At 35.0% G+C, this 18829-nt stretch overlaps 1 protein-coding gene across 5 annotated transcripts in view; it reads left to right on the top strand.

Annotated features, from left to right (window-relative positions):
* The window catches only part of LOC129946247 (cell adhesion molecule Dscam2), a 209739-nt gene that overhangs the window by 82821 nt on the left and 108089 nt on the right, over positions 1–18829 (top strand). The gene's annotated exons all lie outside the window — the stretch shown is intronic.

Below are 18829 nucleotides of genomic sequence, written 5' to 3'. Positions count from 1 at the left end.
AATGTCCTGATAAAAATCCATCGAAACATTTTCACTGAAAAAAATCTGTTATTAGAATGTTGTGAAATTGGAACACAAATCAGAGGAACGATTTTTTTTTTCACTTTTGAACATAAAAGTATCAGCTGTTGAGGAAAATGAATTTCCGTCCGGAAAATAGAAAAATACATTCTCCGTGTGATTTCCGATCGATCAGTATAAAAGTTTCATTACTAATCAAAGAAAAATACCGTCAAATACCGATTCAAACATTTTACCGGATCGATTTCAATGATAGCTATAACAAGCCGTTTACACCTAAATCCAGATAAAGTCCAGCTATCACAATAATTGGCTGTGTAATTTCTGACGTTTCGCTATCAACTGGCCACCAGTATGAAGCGATTCGACACGGCTGGATTTTTTTTTGTATGGCTACGTGAAAGACCGTGTTTGTGCAGATAAGCTTTTAACTCTTGAGTACTTAAAAACAAACATTTTTCAAGTTATGGCTGATATACCAGCCAATATGTGTCAAAAAATGCTCGAACATTACCTCCAAAGAATCGCAACAATTCACGTTTTAGTCATTTAAACGATGCATTTTTACACCACATAATGCCAACGTTCAAACTTTATAATAAAAAGAAATACCATAAAATACAATTATTTTACGTTTACAAATGTAAAACCCTGCATTGTTAAACAATTATAATAAAATAAAGAAACTAGGTGGCGCAACAGTCCGTAGAGAACCAGGTCCTAGGGACTTACTACTCTCAGTCTCAACCATTCCTGTGTGCGAGTAATTGCAGGGATTTAGGTGAGAATAAAACTTTAGGTGACACAGGCAGGGATTGAAACCAAGACCTCTTGCATGAAAGACCAACGCACTAACCATCAGTCATGATTGGTGAAACGTTTCCCAGTTTCCCTCGTTTCATATCTCAGTCTCTTTAAGTGGTCTTTTGTTTATAGTCTAATTTCTCTCTCTCTCTCCGGAATCTCTTACCATTCCTTGCTCAATTTGCTCGTTTCATTCCTATCTCATTCCTGTATCATTACCGTCTCATTCCCTTATTATTCCCGTTTCTATTCACGTCTCATTTTGTTTATTTCTCATTTTTGTTTTTAATTTACTAGGTTAGGTTAAGTTGGAGTGGCTGTCCAGATGTCATTGACGCACGTAGACCTCAAGGGTCGATTGTGATACTACTAATGAGGTTACTCATGGGAGAGTAATGAATACCATTTCGTACTTTTAATAAAGTTAGAGAGACGTTTTGTGTCAATCGTTGCCAGTTCACTGGTGTTATCGAAGAAGGGATTACCGAGAAAGTAATTCCTTCTAATGGAGAGTGCTGGCCATGTACATAGAAGGTGTTGGACCGTTTCCTCTTCCTCCTCGTCCATGCAGCTTCTACAGAAGTCATTTGTGTAGACCCCTAGCCTCAGAGCATGTCTTCCTATGAGGCAGTGTCCCGTTATTACTCCAATTGTAGAGCTTATACTTTGTCTGCTCAGTGATATCAAGCCTTTTGACCGTTTTAAGTCAATACTTGGGCATATTTGCTTGGTTGCTAGGCAGGTGGTACTTTGTGACCATCTAGAATTTGTTGTTTCTAGAGCATATTGCTTGAGAAGATATTTGCCTGTAGCCTGTATGTTATGTTTTTGTCTAACATGAGGCAGAAGTGTTCCGTTTTTGGCGAGCTCATCGGCTTTGCAATTTCCCGGAATGTCTCTGTGACCCGGCACCCAAATGAGGTGAATGTTAAACTGTTCCGTCATCTCATTCGGAGATGATCGAGAATCGTGGACTATTTGAGAGTTCGTGGAGACAGACGCGAGAGATTTAAGAGCGGCTTGGCTGTCTGAGAAGATTCGTATATCCTTACAAGATATAACGTTTTCTTTGAGAAAGGAAAGTGCTTCTTTAATCGCCATTACTTCTGCCTGGAATACACTACATTGATTGGGAAGTCTATAGGATAGACTGAGATTCAGTTGTTCTGAAAAGATATCTCTTTCAACTCCGTGATCGGGCCTTGAACCGTCAGTATAGAAGTGTACCGCATCGTCTTCCAGGGGTTTCTCTTCTTCCCAGGAGAATCTTGAAGGGATGGACACATGGAAGCTTTTACCGAATACCATTTTTGGGGTGGTATAGTCTAAGCGATCTGGGATAGATTTGAAATTATCTAGAATAGTAGTATGCCCAGTATTGTTACTGTTCCATTGAGAGGTGGCTCTAAGCCTTACACATGAGTTGGCAGCCAACTTTTTTTTAAAAAGAAGATGTCAAGTGGTGTTAGGTTTAAAAGCACTTCCAGTGCTGCGGTTGGTGTTGAGCGAAGTGCTCCTGTGATGCACATACCTGCTGACCGATGGACTTTGATGAGCTTATTTATATTTACCATCTTGTCCAGTGCAGTCCACCATACGACAGCTCCATAAATGAGTATCGGTCTGATTACCGAAGTGTATAGCCAGTGAGTTATTTTTGGGGAGAAGCCCCACTTTAATCCTATGGCCTTTTTACAAGTAAAAAGCGTTACAGTAGCTATTTTTACTCTTTCATCAATATTTGCCTTCCAATTTAGTTTTTTGTCTAAAATGAGGCCAAAATATTCAGCTTGGTTGGAAAAGCTTAATGGTATTCCTCTAATCTTGGGTGGGCTAATTTGAGGAATTTTATATCTTCTCGAAATTTTAATTTACTAAATATTGTTGGTAATTTTAATATGTTTAAGAATAATTCAACTTACAACTTTTTTAACATAACCCCACAAACTTTTAGCAAGACAAATCGACAGACGGGATTTTAAGTTATCAGTATGATTCGCATGCCAGCCCCTTTTTTCAATTTTTCTTCACAGAATACAACAAATTTCTTGTCCAGACAATTATAACTTTTTATTGAATTGGAAAGTGTATTCTACATAGCACACACTTTTAAATGTAGCGAAGTTAATAATTAACAATTTCTTGACACTTTGAAGCAAAAAGACCTCTAGGCCACTATCTGCCGCCTCCTAAAGAATCACGGTTTGTTTTGGTGGAATAAATTGTATTTAATTTTTAAACGCCATCTCTTGTTTGTTAGTCCCAACAACATTTTTGTTTCAGAAAGAAGTTTATTGTAAGGTTATTTTACGCAAAAAATGTATTTTTTAATAACGTATGGTAATAACAGGGTCTGGCAAAAAGATCTCCCATATTTTAAAAGGCAATGACAAATAAATAAACAATTTCACAGAAAAATTTTATTGAATTTTTTAAACTAAATACTATGCCATTTTACATTAAATAAATTACATTAATTAAAAATTACTAAGTTTTAAACATTATATCCGTTAAATATTGTCCTCTTTTATTAATACATTTACGAAGCCTTTCCCGGAAGTTTTCCATTGCTCGTCGAGTCATATGTGTTGTAATGGCTATCACATCCTGAGTGATTGCCTTCTTAAGTGCTTCCAAAGATGTTGGGCCTTTAAATGTTCCAAAAGAAAAAAAACACAAGATGATAATTCGGGGGACCTTGGTGGCCAGGTAATGTCTCCTTGTAAAGAAAGAAGATGCCCTGGAAACATCTCTCTCAAAATGGTTAGTGAACGCCGTGGAGTGTGTGCTTTGAGATCCTAGTAAACTGATTTAAGTTTAGTTGGAGGAAGGTATCAATTATGTGACAGTATCGATATCCGCACTAACTGTAACTTTTTGCCCATTTTCTTCGAAAAAATACGGACCTAACACACCAAATTCAGGAACAGTACACCAAAATGTCACATAAGGGCTGTGACGTGGTCGAATTTCTTGAGGGTTTTCTGTTGCCTGGTATCGGAAATTTTGTTTATTTACAGTACCCGATAAACCAAACCGGGCCTCGTCAGACGAAATTAAAACTTCACCAACGGGAATGTTTTGAAGAATGTCTCACGAACAGCTCTGCGAGTTTCAAAATGTCTCCCACCTAATTCCTGTGCGATCATTATTTTGTAGGGATGCATATGAAGATGTGTGTGCAAAAATTGTCTTACACTCCTATCAGACAATCCAAGGGCAACTGCATGTTTAAGGGCTGAACGCCTTGGAGATTGCTGGATAGACGCACTTACACGTTTAACATTATCCGGCGTTGTTGCGGTTAAGGGTGGGCCAGACGATTTTTTCTTTAGCGCAGAACCCGTTGCTCTAAACGTTGATAACCAAGCTTGAATTGTTTTTCTATCCGGAACAGGATCATTTCAAAATGCTCGCTGAGTAGTAATCGCAGAACCACCATTAAGGATTATTCCTCTACGACAAATGTGCGATGCTCACCGTGCCACGCTGTTATGATTACTAAAAATGGCACGTAGACCTCTCTCTATCTATATATACCCGGAATACCATTTTATTTATAAAAAGCTTTGAATATAAAGGAATAAAAATACGGCTGGTTTTTTGCCGGACCCTGTATAACTGCGTCCAAAATACTTCGCCAATATTACTTCATTCTTCTTTTACACATTCATACATTCAAACAAATTATAAAGAATAAGAAAGGCAAATTGAACATTTTGAAACAACTTAAAAACCTGATATTTTAGTGACCTATATTTGTTCTTATTAGCATTACACCAGTTATTTTTTTCAAGTTTATTACCTACAAAAAACATACATATACGAAACAATATCACAACATACAACACACTTTTCAGCATTAGATTTAATAACTTTTTCCTTATCAACCAATGTTGCAACAAAATTGTCCATTTAAGGTTAGGTAAGCACTATTTTTTCATCAATTCGTGGTGAATTGACTTTAGCAGTGGTGAATTGATATTAACAGTGGAGAATTGATATTACCTTGTAGGCAAACCAGAATGACAGATTGGTCTTTATATAGAGCGTCTTCGAAGTGAGCTACCAGCACTTGGGAAAACTAGGGCCTACCGCCTAGTGACTTACTACTATTTACTATTTCTGTGTGCAAGTAATGTCAGGAATGGAGTTACCCTCCTACAGTTGTTAAGACGAATGTGAATGGCTTATTTGAGAAACGGCTTATTTCCATAACAAGTATTTGTCAAGTGCTCTCAAGAGCCAGATGGTATAGGCAGGGAATGAACTTAATATATCTGTCACGAAAGTTCTACGCCCTAACCATCACGGCGCGGATACTACATTAAATTAAATTAAATTAAATTGGGTGGTGCAACAGTCCGTTGTGGACCAGGGCCTAGAGACTTACAACTCTTAACCATTCCTGTGTGCGATTACTGTTGTCAGGAATGAAAGGGACCTACAATTTTAGGCCGAATCCGAACGGCTTATTTGAGAAAACACTTTTTCATGACAAGAATTACTCTTTAAGGATTTGTCAATTCCCCGCAAGAGGCAGTACCAGCGAAATTTTTTTTTTTTTAAATTAAGGTGCCACAGGCTGGGATTGAACCCAAGACTCCTTGCATGACAGTCCAAAGCACAAACAATCATGCCACGGGTACTACGCGGATACTATATGGTCTGTCATAAACTGTCAATTTCCGTTTAAATTTAGCTACTATTTAAAACTGAAAAATCGTGCCAGGACGAGTATACAAATTGAACTTTTCACGAAACCCAGATGTAGATCAATATTCTGAGGTGAAACTAACTTTTTTGTCTAATGCTCTGTTTTAATTTACCTAATACCTTCGAGTCTGCTACCATTTTATTTTTTTGTAAAGCTGCCATAACTTAACTATACATAAATGGTGTCAAATTCAAAACTCCTTTAATTTTGAAACACCCTTTAGAATGGCACTACCAAATAGGGGACCGATCTTAAGTTTATGGTTGCTATTTAATATCCAATTGTTATTTTGTTGGTTTTTGCACACCGACAATTAATTTTAAAGAGATCCTTAATCTTATAAAGAATTTCTTGTATACGAGTTGGAGTAAGGAGGAACTGGGGGGTTTGAGTTGATTAATGAACATCTACCTTCTTTTCTTTTATTAGTATTCCTATTCTAATTAAACTGTTTGGGATAAAAATAATTTGGTGGTTTTATAATAGAAAAGGTACATAGCCGTTAAACTGTGACATGTACACATGTGATTTTGCCTTTTTTTCTCTTTTAAAGTGAGGTTGGTTACCTTCAACCTACATACAGGTTCATGGCTTCTTCTATATCTACAGAAAAAAAAAAACGATAATTAAATTCCTATACTTTATTACACACATACGGAATTTATGCTGCCTCTATTTTATCGCCTTTAACTTTTTCTTCCTCTCTTCTCCTCCTGATCGTTTCTTTTCGTCTCCCCTCCCCTTTTATCCATAACATAAACGAAGAAGAAGTAATTGGATTCGACAGGAATCACTCAAGCGAAAGCTGCGTGTCCTAGCAAAAGTAATTTCAATTAATTTAATGGAAGGCATCAGATGGGTGGAATTTAAGTACAACAATATCTGTACCGTACCGTATTCAAGACATAACATCACAAAAATGGTGAATTTCCCCCCTTGCCCCCAATAACTAAACCGGATGGTGAACCAACGAACCTAAACACCGCTGATGCCAAGTAGTGGTGAGGAGAGGCAAAGGATGATGTTGACCGAAATGAGGTGGAAAATGTTTTTCTTTATAGAAAACTGAGTATAGTCTGAGAAAGACTGCGAATTTTATTTGTATGTATGTAGGTACAAGGTACCTATATAAAGTGCTTTATGAGCGGTTTATTTGATTGCCTTTGTAATGAAAGAAAATACCAACATCGACCACCATCTCGAAGAACGACGTCGACAAAGTCGAAGCCAAAGAAGAAGATGATGATATGATGCAATAAGATGATGATGCCTTCGCTTTGATGTTAGCTAAGAAGGAATAAATTTAATGGGAAATTTCGAAATAAATTCTTGGTTTTTTCTTCTTCTCTGCTCTGGTGAGGTTTTCAATTTTGATTAATTTATTTTGGTTCAGATACCAACCACATTTATTTCTCATAATTTCAACAGAAAAACATTGCATTGATTAAAATATAAAATTTTATTACAACTGTTAAATTAACATAAGATGTAATTAATTTATTGAGGAAATATTTATTTATCAACCCGAGTTTTTTTCGAGGAATGCTTATGAAGCACCGTTGAATATTAATGACATGAATAAAATATACAATTGTCGAAACTCACATAATAACGAAATTCTAACACAGTAAGAATCATTTCTATGAATTTTCGAACAGTGGTGCTTTCTTCATTTGATATAGTAAAGTATGGTCTTAGCTAAGTCTTAGTACTTACATTTTCCCTAAATTTGGTTCTTGATAGAAATAAAAATTCAATTCCTCTAATTGTGTTTACAGTTTATTTTATAAATACATTTTTTTAATGTTCATAATTTTGATTTCAAAAAGTTGAATCCAAGAAAGATTTTATTCCGATGCAAAGTTTTAGAAAAAACAATCAAATATCAAAAAAAAATCCTTCATTAATTTCTGCAAAATGTCCTTGCATTTTTAATATTAAATTCATCGAACTACTCGTAAATCTAGTTTTAAAACACATTCAATACTAAACTACTTGTATGTAAACGGCTTAGGCTTGCAATGTTAATCATTCTTTAAATGGTTGTCGTTTTATCGAAACGTCAAACCAAATCCAGAAATAATCTAGATTGCTGTATGTTTTATGTAAAAGTTTATACATACTTATTTAACATCCAGAAATTTTTTGTCAAGAAATTTTTTTTGAAGACTTTCTGGCAACTTTACAAACTCACTTCAAAATTGCGTAAGAATAAAAATTTTAAAAAAAGGAGTTCTATTCTGAAGAATTCCAGAAACCAATCTTCCGAATTTACGAAATTTGAGTCAAGAACTAAATGTGTACAAAAATTTGGTTTTAAGCGAGATTTAAAAATAGAAAATTAATTTAACTCAAAAAACACCGTTTAACTAGAAAATATGCATAGCTTCTTTTGTTTCTTGGTTCTCATATGATTTCGGGAAGAAGTTTCCTCTAACCCTCAAATACACAACCTTTTTCATCAGATATTTGTATAAACTTTTTTTATTTTTGTTTAAGCCTGCTGATGCGAAACGAAAATTCCCATACAAAAATGACATGACGAAATCGTAAACGAAAACTTTCGCTGTGCTTTTCGTTTTTCAGTACGCTGCTGGACGACGAAAATTAACATTTTAGTGGATAGCTGTACTAGATTTCTTAGTACAATTCTCCACTCTTTTCGTTCTCAATTTAATTGCCCGGTATAATAATTGCTTGCGAAATTTTGACGTTTAATTTATTTATTGAAAAAAATTGTTTACAAATTAAAATTGTTTACTCTTGGCTTTCGGTGGCAAGTTCCACTGAATGTTAAACTGGTTTGCAATTTCTACAAAATGCGGAGCATCCAATTTCGGTATATAACCAGCCAAGACCTCGCATAGAGCAATGCAAACATCTTACCAAAATGCTGCTTGCTAATTCGGTACACTGCTGAGACATGCCTTTGGATACTACCACTTGCTAGATATCTAGAAGAACATTATTAGTATGACTTTATTGTGTAGGTATAATTAAAATAAATTATTTACTCAATAACAATTGTAAACTTCTCTAATGGAGTTATTTCATCTTCTGGTCTTGTGCTTCGCACCGCACAAAGCTTTGGTTCAACTAATGAGAATAGTTCTCGAAATATATTTGGTGGCATATGTAAATTTTCCTTGAACACCTTTTTATTTGCTTCCATGTCATTAAACTATTAATTATATTAGGTACTTGCTTTAAAGTTATTTGCAAAATTTATTAAAACTTACATCTGTAGTGAAACGACCTTTTGTCTGCCTGTTCTGCAGATATGGGCTAACACGGATGGATGGAAGTTTTTTCTTTCTTTTCGTTATCATCGATAAAAACACAGATGCAGAGGCGATTATTGTCGTTAACATTAAATCATCTTCGTCTTCATTATTATTTTGAAAATTCATTTTTAATAATAAATAATTTAATAAACTCGGACTCGAAAAAAACTTTTTCACTTTTGTTTACAGCAGCTGACTTCTCAATTGTTTTTGACAGCTGACAGAACTCTACACAAATATTTTTCCGCTGTGGTTTTCGTTTTAATTTCGCTCTGCACTTGGAGACCGCCGAAAAATTTCGTTTCGCATCAGCAGCGTACTAGGCTTTATTACGAGATATTAAGTCCATTTTGAACGTTTTTAATCTATAGCAGGGCATGTACAGAGAAGGTGAAGATTTGTTTCCTCCTTTTAATCGTCCATACAGTTTCTGCAAAAGTCATTTGAGAATACGCATAGTCTCGTGGCGTGCTTTCCTATTAAACAGTGTCCGGTTATGACACCTATTATCGAGCTTATATGCGATCTGCTTAGAGAGAGTAAGCACCTTGACCGTTTTAAATCTAGTGCTGGCTAGATGTTTTTTGTGACATAACTTGTGGTGATGTTGTTCCACCTAGTGTTTGCCAGCTTCATAGCGTTTTGCATTACCAACAGTTTACAAGTAGCGATTGGTATGCCAGTATATGCCAAACGTGGTAGGATGGGCTGCACTGTACCGTTCCTGGCGAGTTCATCTGCCTTACAGTCACAGTACCTGGAATGTCTCTATGGCCGGCACCCAGCAAAGGTGATCGAGATGATCGACAGTTCTGGACTGTTATAGAGTTTGTAGAGACAGAGTCCAGTGATTTGATAGCAGCCTGACTTTCTGAGCAAATACGGATATCAGATGTTGATATCACGTTTTCTTTAAGCCAGGACAAGACTTCTTTTATTGTCAAAAGTTACGCCTGGAACACGCTACAATGATTGGGAAATCGGAATGAGAGACTTAATTTCAGTCGTTCAGAGTACACACCTCCACCAATCCCTTGTTTTGTTTTGGAATCATCTGTATAGAAATGGATTGACACATCTTCCAAGAATGTCCTAGTCTCCCAGAAAGATCTGGGAGGTATGGACTTTATTTAACTTATCCCTGTTTATAACTTTCTCTAAAGCAGTCCACCAAACTGCCACACCGTACATTAAAATCGGTCTGATTACCGATGTGTATAGCCAATGCGTGATTCTGGGTTGTAAGCCCCATATATTACCAATAGCTTTTTTGCAAGAGAAGAGAGCTACAGTAGCCCAGGTATTTAGCCTCGTCTGAGAATTTTTATTGGATTCCTTTAATATAGGGAGGGTTGACAAATTGAATTTTGTATCTCCTCCTACACCCAGTCCACGCCGATTAGCCCAAAGTATTAGTCTGTCCAAGGCATTTTCTAAGAATTCTTTTAGGGTGTTAAAATGCTTTCCTGAAACTACTATAGCAACGTCGTCTGCATAGGCTATCATTCTGAAGCCCTCCGCATCCAGACTAGTTAGAATTTCATTCACCACTAGGTTCCAGAGGAGAGGGGATAGAACACCACCTTGCGGTGTCCCTTTACTAATGAATCGTCTGCCAGAAGAGTTGCCCAGTTTTGAGTTAATTATTCTGCTAGTAAGCATTAAATGAATTAACTCCCGAAGCGAACTCTATTCATTTAGAAATGTTAGTGCAGATGTGATTGCAGATGTGTCCACGTTGTTAAAGGCACCTTCAATGTCAAGGAAAGCAACCAAAGTGAACTCTTTATGATGGAGGGAATATTCGACGGTGCGTACTAAGGTGTGTAACACTGTTTCCATTGATTTACTTTTACAGCAGGTAGTTGAAGGGGAGACAGAAGTTTTGTATCAATACTTGCCCTTAAATGTATATCAATAATCTTTCCAAGGTCTTAAGAATTAATGATGATAGGCTTATAGGTCGTAGATCTTTAGGATTGACTTGTGAGCTTTGGGTATAAAAACAACTTTAACTTCTCTCCATGCCGAGTGAACATGGACCAGGTAAAGACAGCTGGCAAAAATTGCTTCAAGGATTGGTGCTATTTTGTCAGATTTTTTTTGTAGTTCGGCTAGTATTATTCCATCTGGTCCTGTAGATGGTTTGAAGCTGTTGAGAGCCCACTGTAGGTTATCCCTTGTGGATATGTTGTATTTGAACTTGAACGTATATGCTTGTTGCAAGTTTCGGTAAGACAACTACCACGAAAGTGTCCAGGAGAGTGTCCAATAGTTAGTTCAGCGATTCATTACTTGAATTTGTCCAGGAGCCATCTGTATTTTTCAAGCAGCTTGGCATCGTTGGACTAGTTGAAATAATTTTCCGTAACCCAGAGGCTTCAGAAGTTTCTTCTATCGTGCCACAGAAGGATCGCTTTGAGGCCCACCATTGTGGTTTGTGGTGGACAAGCAATTTCTAGCAATCTGCTCATAGCTGAGGTAAGGTCATTTACTTTGTTGTCAAGTTAATTAGCGTTAGAGGAAGTACTAGATAGTCCAGGTTCTAGTAAGCTCTGTAATGAGTTCCTGTATGAAGCCCAGTCAGGTTTCGAAAAGTCAATGGACTCGGGTTATCATCCACATTTATATTGAAATGGATATATCTATAATCAGAGAACTATAAGTGTTCTATGGATACTTTTCAGTCTAAGATCATATGGTGTATAGTATCTGAGACAAGGGTTATGTCTAGGACTTCTTGTCGAGTTTTAGGGATGAAGGTTGGTTCATTTCCAACATTACTTACTAAGAGGTTAGTAGCAAGAAAATAACCAAAAAGGGACTCACTACTGTCGTTGATATTCGTACTTCTTCATACCGTGTGATCCTTTGCTTTCCGCTTCAGCGACGATTTTCTTCAGGGTTTTTCCAGGTAGAGGGCAAAGGTGGTCATGGCCAAGATACGCTGACACTAGCCAGAAACTTTCTTTGGTTGTTTCCAGGCTAGCTACGGTGGTATCTTTGTCATTAATATGATGGAGTTAAAATACGTTAATGCTACGTTTCACTAGTATGCAAGATCTAGGTTCGCCTTTATCTGTCACACACAGTGTGTAGTACCCAGGAGGCCCTAGTCCTCGAACACCGGATCCCACAATCCATTGCTCTTGGATCAGGACAATGTCTTCCCGGTTTCTTGCCAGACGGAGAACAAGTGATGCCGAGGCCTTTAAAGAGTGTTGGAGATTAATCTGTACTAACTGCAGTATTTTGGCTACAATTAGGCAGATGAACCTCCACCAGATATCGACATATAAATTGACAATTTTTAAATGACAAACCTGACAATTGTCCAAATTTGTAATATAAAAAATTGTAAATTTTGTAAAATTTTCGGGGAATTCAAGCTTTCGGATCATACAAAAATTTTCCGAGATTTTTTGAAAATTGTAACAAATTCCCCAACAAATTTGTAGTGTCAATTTTTTATGAAACAGGAAAAATAGTACAAATTTTATAATTTTGTCAGAATGTAATTGACAATGTTGACAGGCAATTGAATTTTGGTGGTAAGGTGACAATTTTATGTTGATATAATGTTTTCAAGTAATGATGAACGCGAAGTACGTAGCCCTCGAATTTTTAGACAAAAAATAAGCAATTATTTCACGTCATTAAGTTATTATCAATTTTAGGAAAAAATTCATATCTGTAAAACAGCAGCAGATTATATTTTTTTTAAAATCGATCTGAATCTCCAGCATCCAACAAAAAGAAACCAAGCTCTTGATGCTAAGACCCAAATTGTGTGTGCTTTACACTGGGCTGGTAGTGGAGCTCAGTACCATGTAGTTGCTGATGGACAGGTTATTTCTAAAAGTTCCATTCAGCGCTGCGTCAAAATATTTTGAAATCTGACGCTAGATAGTTTAATGTTGAAAGAAATCCGCTGGAGGAAAATATTATATCTATACGTAGGTTTTAGCCATTTCTTCTGTTGCTGGCATTGTTGATAGGTTATTAATAAGAATTGATGCTCCAACTGATAATGAGTCAGCATTTGTTGACGACAATGGTGACCACTCAATTAATGCCATGATTATAAGCCGCCCAAATTTTGAGTTTTTTATGTTTCTGCCCGTCCACGATGCTAGAGACTTAAGGAATAGCTAATTAGCTCGACACAATAGTGGGAAATTTGATAGAGGCAATTTACAAATGCTGTAATATTAGGAGACCGCTGTTATGTTCCACACCTAGTTAAAGAATCTGAAGCATTATTAAGATTTTTGCGGGCTCATAAGAAAACGAGGTAGAAAATGCATTGGGCATTGTAAAGGAAACATTTTATTGGCCTAACTATTTGAGATTGTCACCAGCAACTTCATGCAAGGTTATTTTGACTTGTACAGTGCTGCATAACTTGGAAAATCGTTTGGGAAGTGAACATACACCATTTGAAATGATAGATGATAATAATGGTCACGACGAAATTGTCATACTTTAACAATGACAAAATTGTGGTTGTATTAATCTGACAATTATGTCACCTGTCAATACGTTATGCAATGAAAACTTGTCACAAAAGTGTAACAAATTGGTAGAATTGTCATCTGTCAATATTTATGAAATAGAGCCCTTAACGTTACAGTCAACCAGGGGGCCAATACATAAACATTGACATTTTGCGAAAGGTGACATATAACAATTTGTAATTTGACAACTTGTAAACTGTCAAAATCTGTTCCATAAACAATTTGACAATTTTGTAGAATTTGAGGAAAATACACGACAATTGTTTACCTTTTCGTTTGATAAAGAAATTGTCATGATAATGGGTTCTCAAGTATTTTCCACAACTGTCAAGAATTGTCTGACAAATTGGTACTAACAATTCTTTTATGAAATGATAAAAACTAACAATTTACATATTTGTCAGTATTCAATTGACAATAGCGGTTGGAAACTCAGTTGCGGTCAAACGTTAACAGTGATTTTTTTTAATAAAATAACTTTATTTTCTAAAAGCAACTTTAGTACAATTACTTTTAGAAAGTTATTCATTTTAAAATTCTTGATTTTTATTATGTTTACTTCTTCACTTTATTTTATAACTTCTAAAATAGACAACATTTTGTTTCATTTTTATCGATACCCAACTTTTTTTTGCTTAAATGCAAGAGCTTGACTGACATGACATAGACTTATTGAGAGGCAAGTTCTTATTATGTGGCGCAACAGTCCGTTGTGAACCAGGGCCTAGTGATTTACAACTCTCAACCATTCCTGTGTGCGAGTACTGTTGCCAGGAATGGAAGGGACCTACAATTTTAGGCCGAATCTGAACGGCTAATTTTAATATGGACCGTTCTATCGATTTAAATAAAGCCTTCATGGATTTTTCTGAATTGTATTCGTTTTTTTTGAAAAAACATTCTTATAGCTTTAAAAAAATCACCCTCTACAATAAAATTGTTACGAAAAATTTGGTCAGACAAGTCTTACAATTTTTTTGAAATTGTCACCCTTCAATTTTCAGGTAATAGGGCCCAGCAAAGAAGACGTCGCAACTTGCAAAACAGCTCATGACATAATTGATTTATTTAATGAAATGTTTTACTGGAACGTGAATTGACCAAGACCGTGTGATTTAACACTGCTTGACTGTTTTCTGTGACAATAAGTCCCCAGAAGTCCCCAGTCTACACCGATAAGACTGAAACGATTGACACTTGATACACAAACGTTCATAAAAGTCTAGACTATTCTTAGCCGACCGGCCCGAGAAATAATATCCGTGAAATCATATTTAAATGCCAGAATATTATTTTTCTACGAATGTAAATTTGATGTCAATTTAAAAAAAAACAGTGTTTTTTATTCTATTACAAATTTCTCTTCCTCTAAAAAACACCCTTTATATGTCTTTCTGGGTTTCTTGCACCCTGGTCAAGGAGTTAGTTGACTTTTTGACAAAAGCAATGGTATTAATATTACAATAAAATATACTCGTAAATAATTCCAACTTATGTACATATCTGTCTCTTCACAATAAAAGTCAATCATACGAACCTTACATCTTGTACTTACATAAAATACTTCTGTATATTTTTACAACCAATAACTTTATTGAAAAATTCTTTTCTAGGAAATATAAAATTAATAAAAAAGTATTGCTCTACATTATGTAACATCTAAAAAGACTCCTACATATATATAAAATGTACAAATACCATATGGACTCTTACCACAAATTATTGGTCAAACTAATATATTTGACACTTGAACACAAATTGCATTAAATAAAAATTTCAAGTGAAATATTGTCGAAAATAATTCAAACAAAGTTCCAAAAACAAAATTTTCTAATAGCCATCAAACCAACTGACCACGTTATAAATGAAATGAATAGGAAACCACACAACAAAAATTCCCCAAACTCCATCATCAGGACCCTCAATTTTTTTTTATATCTAGGTATAACCTCCTTTGAGCCAAATATATGTTTGTACAGAAAAACAAAATCAAAATGGCCATTGCACAAAACTTTAATTTGAAAAGTTGTCTTGCACATATATCTACCTAACGTCCAGAAAGTCATTCTGGCCATAAATAACCAGTACCAGAACAACCAGTATATGTATTTGTTTGTAGCAGCAGCGTGCAGACGGAAGTTCATTTACACCGAAACTATATAAATAACGGTATAAAGTGGTGGATGGGGAGAATAAAGGAGGCTTTGTGAAAAAAAGGCGAATCGGTTGAGTTGAGTAAAAAAAGATACAAACTTTCAGAAAAAGAGGGAGCTCCATGGAAATTGCCATCACACTGAGTGCTGATGTTATGGGTTAGCTCAATGCAGCACAGAGCAGGGAGCAGGGAGCAGGGAGAAAGTATACAATAGACGAAGGACAATACAGTTATTTTAACGGATAACAAAAAACAGTGCAGCTGCACAGTTAGCTCAAGCCCGTCCTGGCCTTTGAGATGGCCTAGCTTTGGGAGTGGCTCTATATATGCAATGCACCCTTTGCCCACATTAATTTATATTTTCCTATTTTTCTTCTACTTTTCAAGGCGAATTTGCGTCAAATAACTAACACAGAATAGACGATAAGACAACACAAGAAAGAAAAATGGAAGATAGAACGCTTGTCGTTGTACCGTTATTTCTATGACAAAAAATATTGTCTACAAGAAATGTAAACGACACATGTGCTATCCATATTATACTCGTAACTATGGTGAAAACAACTGTAAAAAAGCAGCCAACATACAGCAGAAAAAAAGAACGGAATATTCTACCAAGAAGACCTCAAACACGATGACTTGCTGAATAGTTGCATGAGCAAACGCAAGTCCTTTTTATGTTTGAAAAGGATTATTTACACACAGAAAGCACAAGAATAGAAAAAAATAAAAAATTGTATTAAAATAGGAAGAGACAAGAAAAATAAAACAAAAAGTAAAGAAAGTGGTCGCGTTAGCAGAGTGCGCAGTGATGGAGAATGTGGTGCATGTTGCAAGAACAAAATTACCTATTCATCAGTCAATGTCATTTGGAGTGTGGGATGTCGTCCTTTTGCTAACTACTTTGTCTTTTTTTTTCTTTGCTGTTACTGCTGCTGCTGCTCCGGCTCCTTTTTGCCTTTCACCATTAAAAACAGAAAGGATTTTGTTTTTATTTATTTCGTTTGTCATGGCCATGATGCATTTCACAGGATAAACCAACCTATATCTACAGAAATAGTTAGCTTTTTAGTAGATGACTTTTATAATAATTGTTAAAATTTAAACTTTAACAATAAATTAAAGGAATCTAATTTCTTGTCTTCATATAAAGCAGCATTATCTAAAACTTGTAGAAATGAGAAAGAAGAACATTGCTTTTGAAAATTGTATTAAGTGATTTCAAAAATTAGTAGAGTTTGAATGATATAACAAACAAATTGATTGTGCTACGACAAGGCTGGAATTACATATGCTTCATCCTTTTTGTTGTTATTGTAGTATTCAAAGCCTACTTATGTTCTCAGTCATTTGCTCAAATGCTAATTCAACGATATCAATAATTGTTTGCATTCTTAAAGCGTAAATGTTTTTCTCGTATCAGAAACGACTTAAGTGACTTTTAGTTAAATTGACTAAAAGTGGAAGTTCTGAATTTGACTCCAACTTCTTGTATTTTTTGTTTGCTGTTAGAATTATTGGTATACCGTAATACCAATAATAAAGATTAAAAAATTGGTTTGTAAGGTAAAACGAATCTGAAACCTCGGTTGAACCATATACAGTGATGGAAAAAATAATAGAAACATTTGTTTCTATCACTTTCGATGCACAATATATTTTTTTAGAAATTAAGTCTTTTGTCGTTAGTTTTTCGATATTTTTATCGTACCTAATAATGCTCTCATATGGGAAATTGATTTGTGGAAACTAGTTTTCGTTTTCATTTAATGGTAAAAAGTTTGGGCGAATGATGATTTCGCCTCTACATAATAATAGAAACAAGCTATTTTAACTGTTATTCTAACTTCAGGGTCAGTTTTTAATTCATGCAAATAAGGTTTTTGAGTTTGTTTATTAATTTGTCGGATATTTAATTTTTAATTACATTTTTTAAAAGTCGTCTATAATTTTAATAAGTATGAGCCGTGAATTATTTTGTACTCATATTGAACGCGAAGTGATGAAAAAACTAGGATAAGCTGGAAAATTGATTGTTGAAATTGCAAAAACTTTAAAATGTTCAAAGAAAAATGTATTTGAAACTTTACATTCACGTCTAAAGAATAAACAAGAGGGAAAAAAGATAAACTTTTTCGTGTTTCGATATTCTTTAGAATATGTTATAAGAAACCATTTCTTTCTTTAAGACAACTCAAAAATGGACTAGTGATAGCTAGAACAATAAGTAACCAACTTATAGAAGCAAGTTTTCCTGGTAGAAGTCCACGAAAAGTGCAATTTTTAACCAAGAAAACCATTATACAAAGACTTCCCTTTGCAAACGAACACTTACACTGTTTTTAGTGGAATAACGTTGTGTAGTCGGATGAAACGAAGATCGAAGCCCAAAAGACAAGAAGTTTAACTCAAAATACACAAAGAAAGACAGTGAAGCACGTGGTAATAATATAATGATTTGAGGGTACTTTTCAGCATCTGGTGTAGGTTGAATATTTTGGATCAAGGATGTCGATTATGTCCACATCTTAAATTCAGTAATGCTAACATTAACTAAAGAGGAGGTGTCAATCAAATGAGAGTTCATGTGGGATAATAACCCCAAGCATCCTTAAAAATTAGCTAAACAATACTTACAACAAAACAAAAACAATGATATGGAATTGACATCACAATCCCCCGGCTTAAACCCAATTGAGCACTTATGAGACATCCTAAAGCGAAGGATCGGAGATTGTAAAGCCAAAAAGAAATACGAGTTGTGGTCGAAAATTCAAAGGGAATGGTTTTCCATACGAACAGTGGATGCAATTATTAATAATAACAGGGCCACTACAAAATACTCAAAGAATTTTGAAATATTATTAAGTTATTTTCTTGCTACAAGAAGGGTACCATTCTAATTTTGTTTCCATTATTTTTCCAGGATGAAACAATATAATAATCACAAATCTACTGTTTATCATTATTTCCCATTATTTTATTTAAAAAAAAATTGTTGCTCTTTAGCAAAATATTATTAAAAATCTATCTGTGTAGTTTATATTTTCCTACTCTTCAAAAATAACTTTTTATGTGAATGAACAATGTTTCTATTATTTTGTCCATCACTGTATAGACATAGCTTGCTCTGTAAAATTTTGTTGGTGATTGAAAGTCATTGTGGTTTGAATCATGGGTAATTTTCAAAATAACATTATGGTGAGGCGATTGTAAACTTTTAATTGGTTCAACTTTATAACGATTTCGTAAATTATTTGAACCATTTTATTAAATTAATAAACTTAACAGATCATTTTTTCTACATAATCTAAACAAAGAACGGTTTTTG

This window comes from Eupeodes corollae, chromosome 2 (genome assembly GCF_945859685.1).
Source record: "Eupeodes corollae chromosome 2, idEupCoro1.1, whole genome shotgun sequence".
Classification (NCBI taxonomy): domain Eukaryota; kingdom Metazoa; phylum Arthropoda; class Insecta; order Diptera; family Syrphidae; genus Eupeodes; species Eupeodes corollae.
This window is presented reverse-complemented; position numbering and strand designations above follow the sequence as displayed.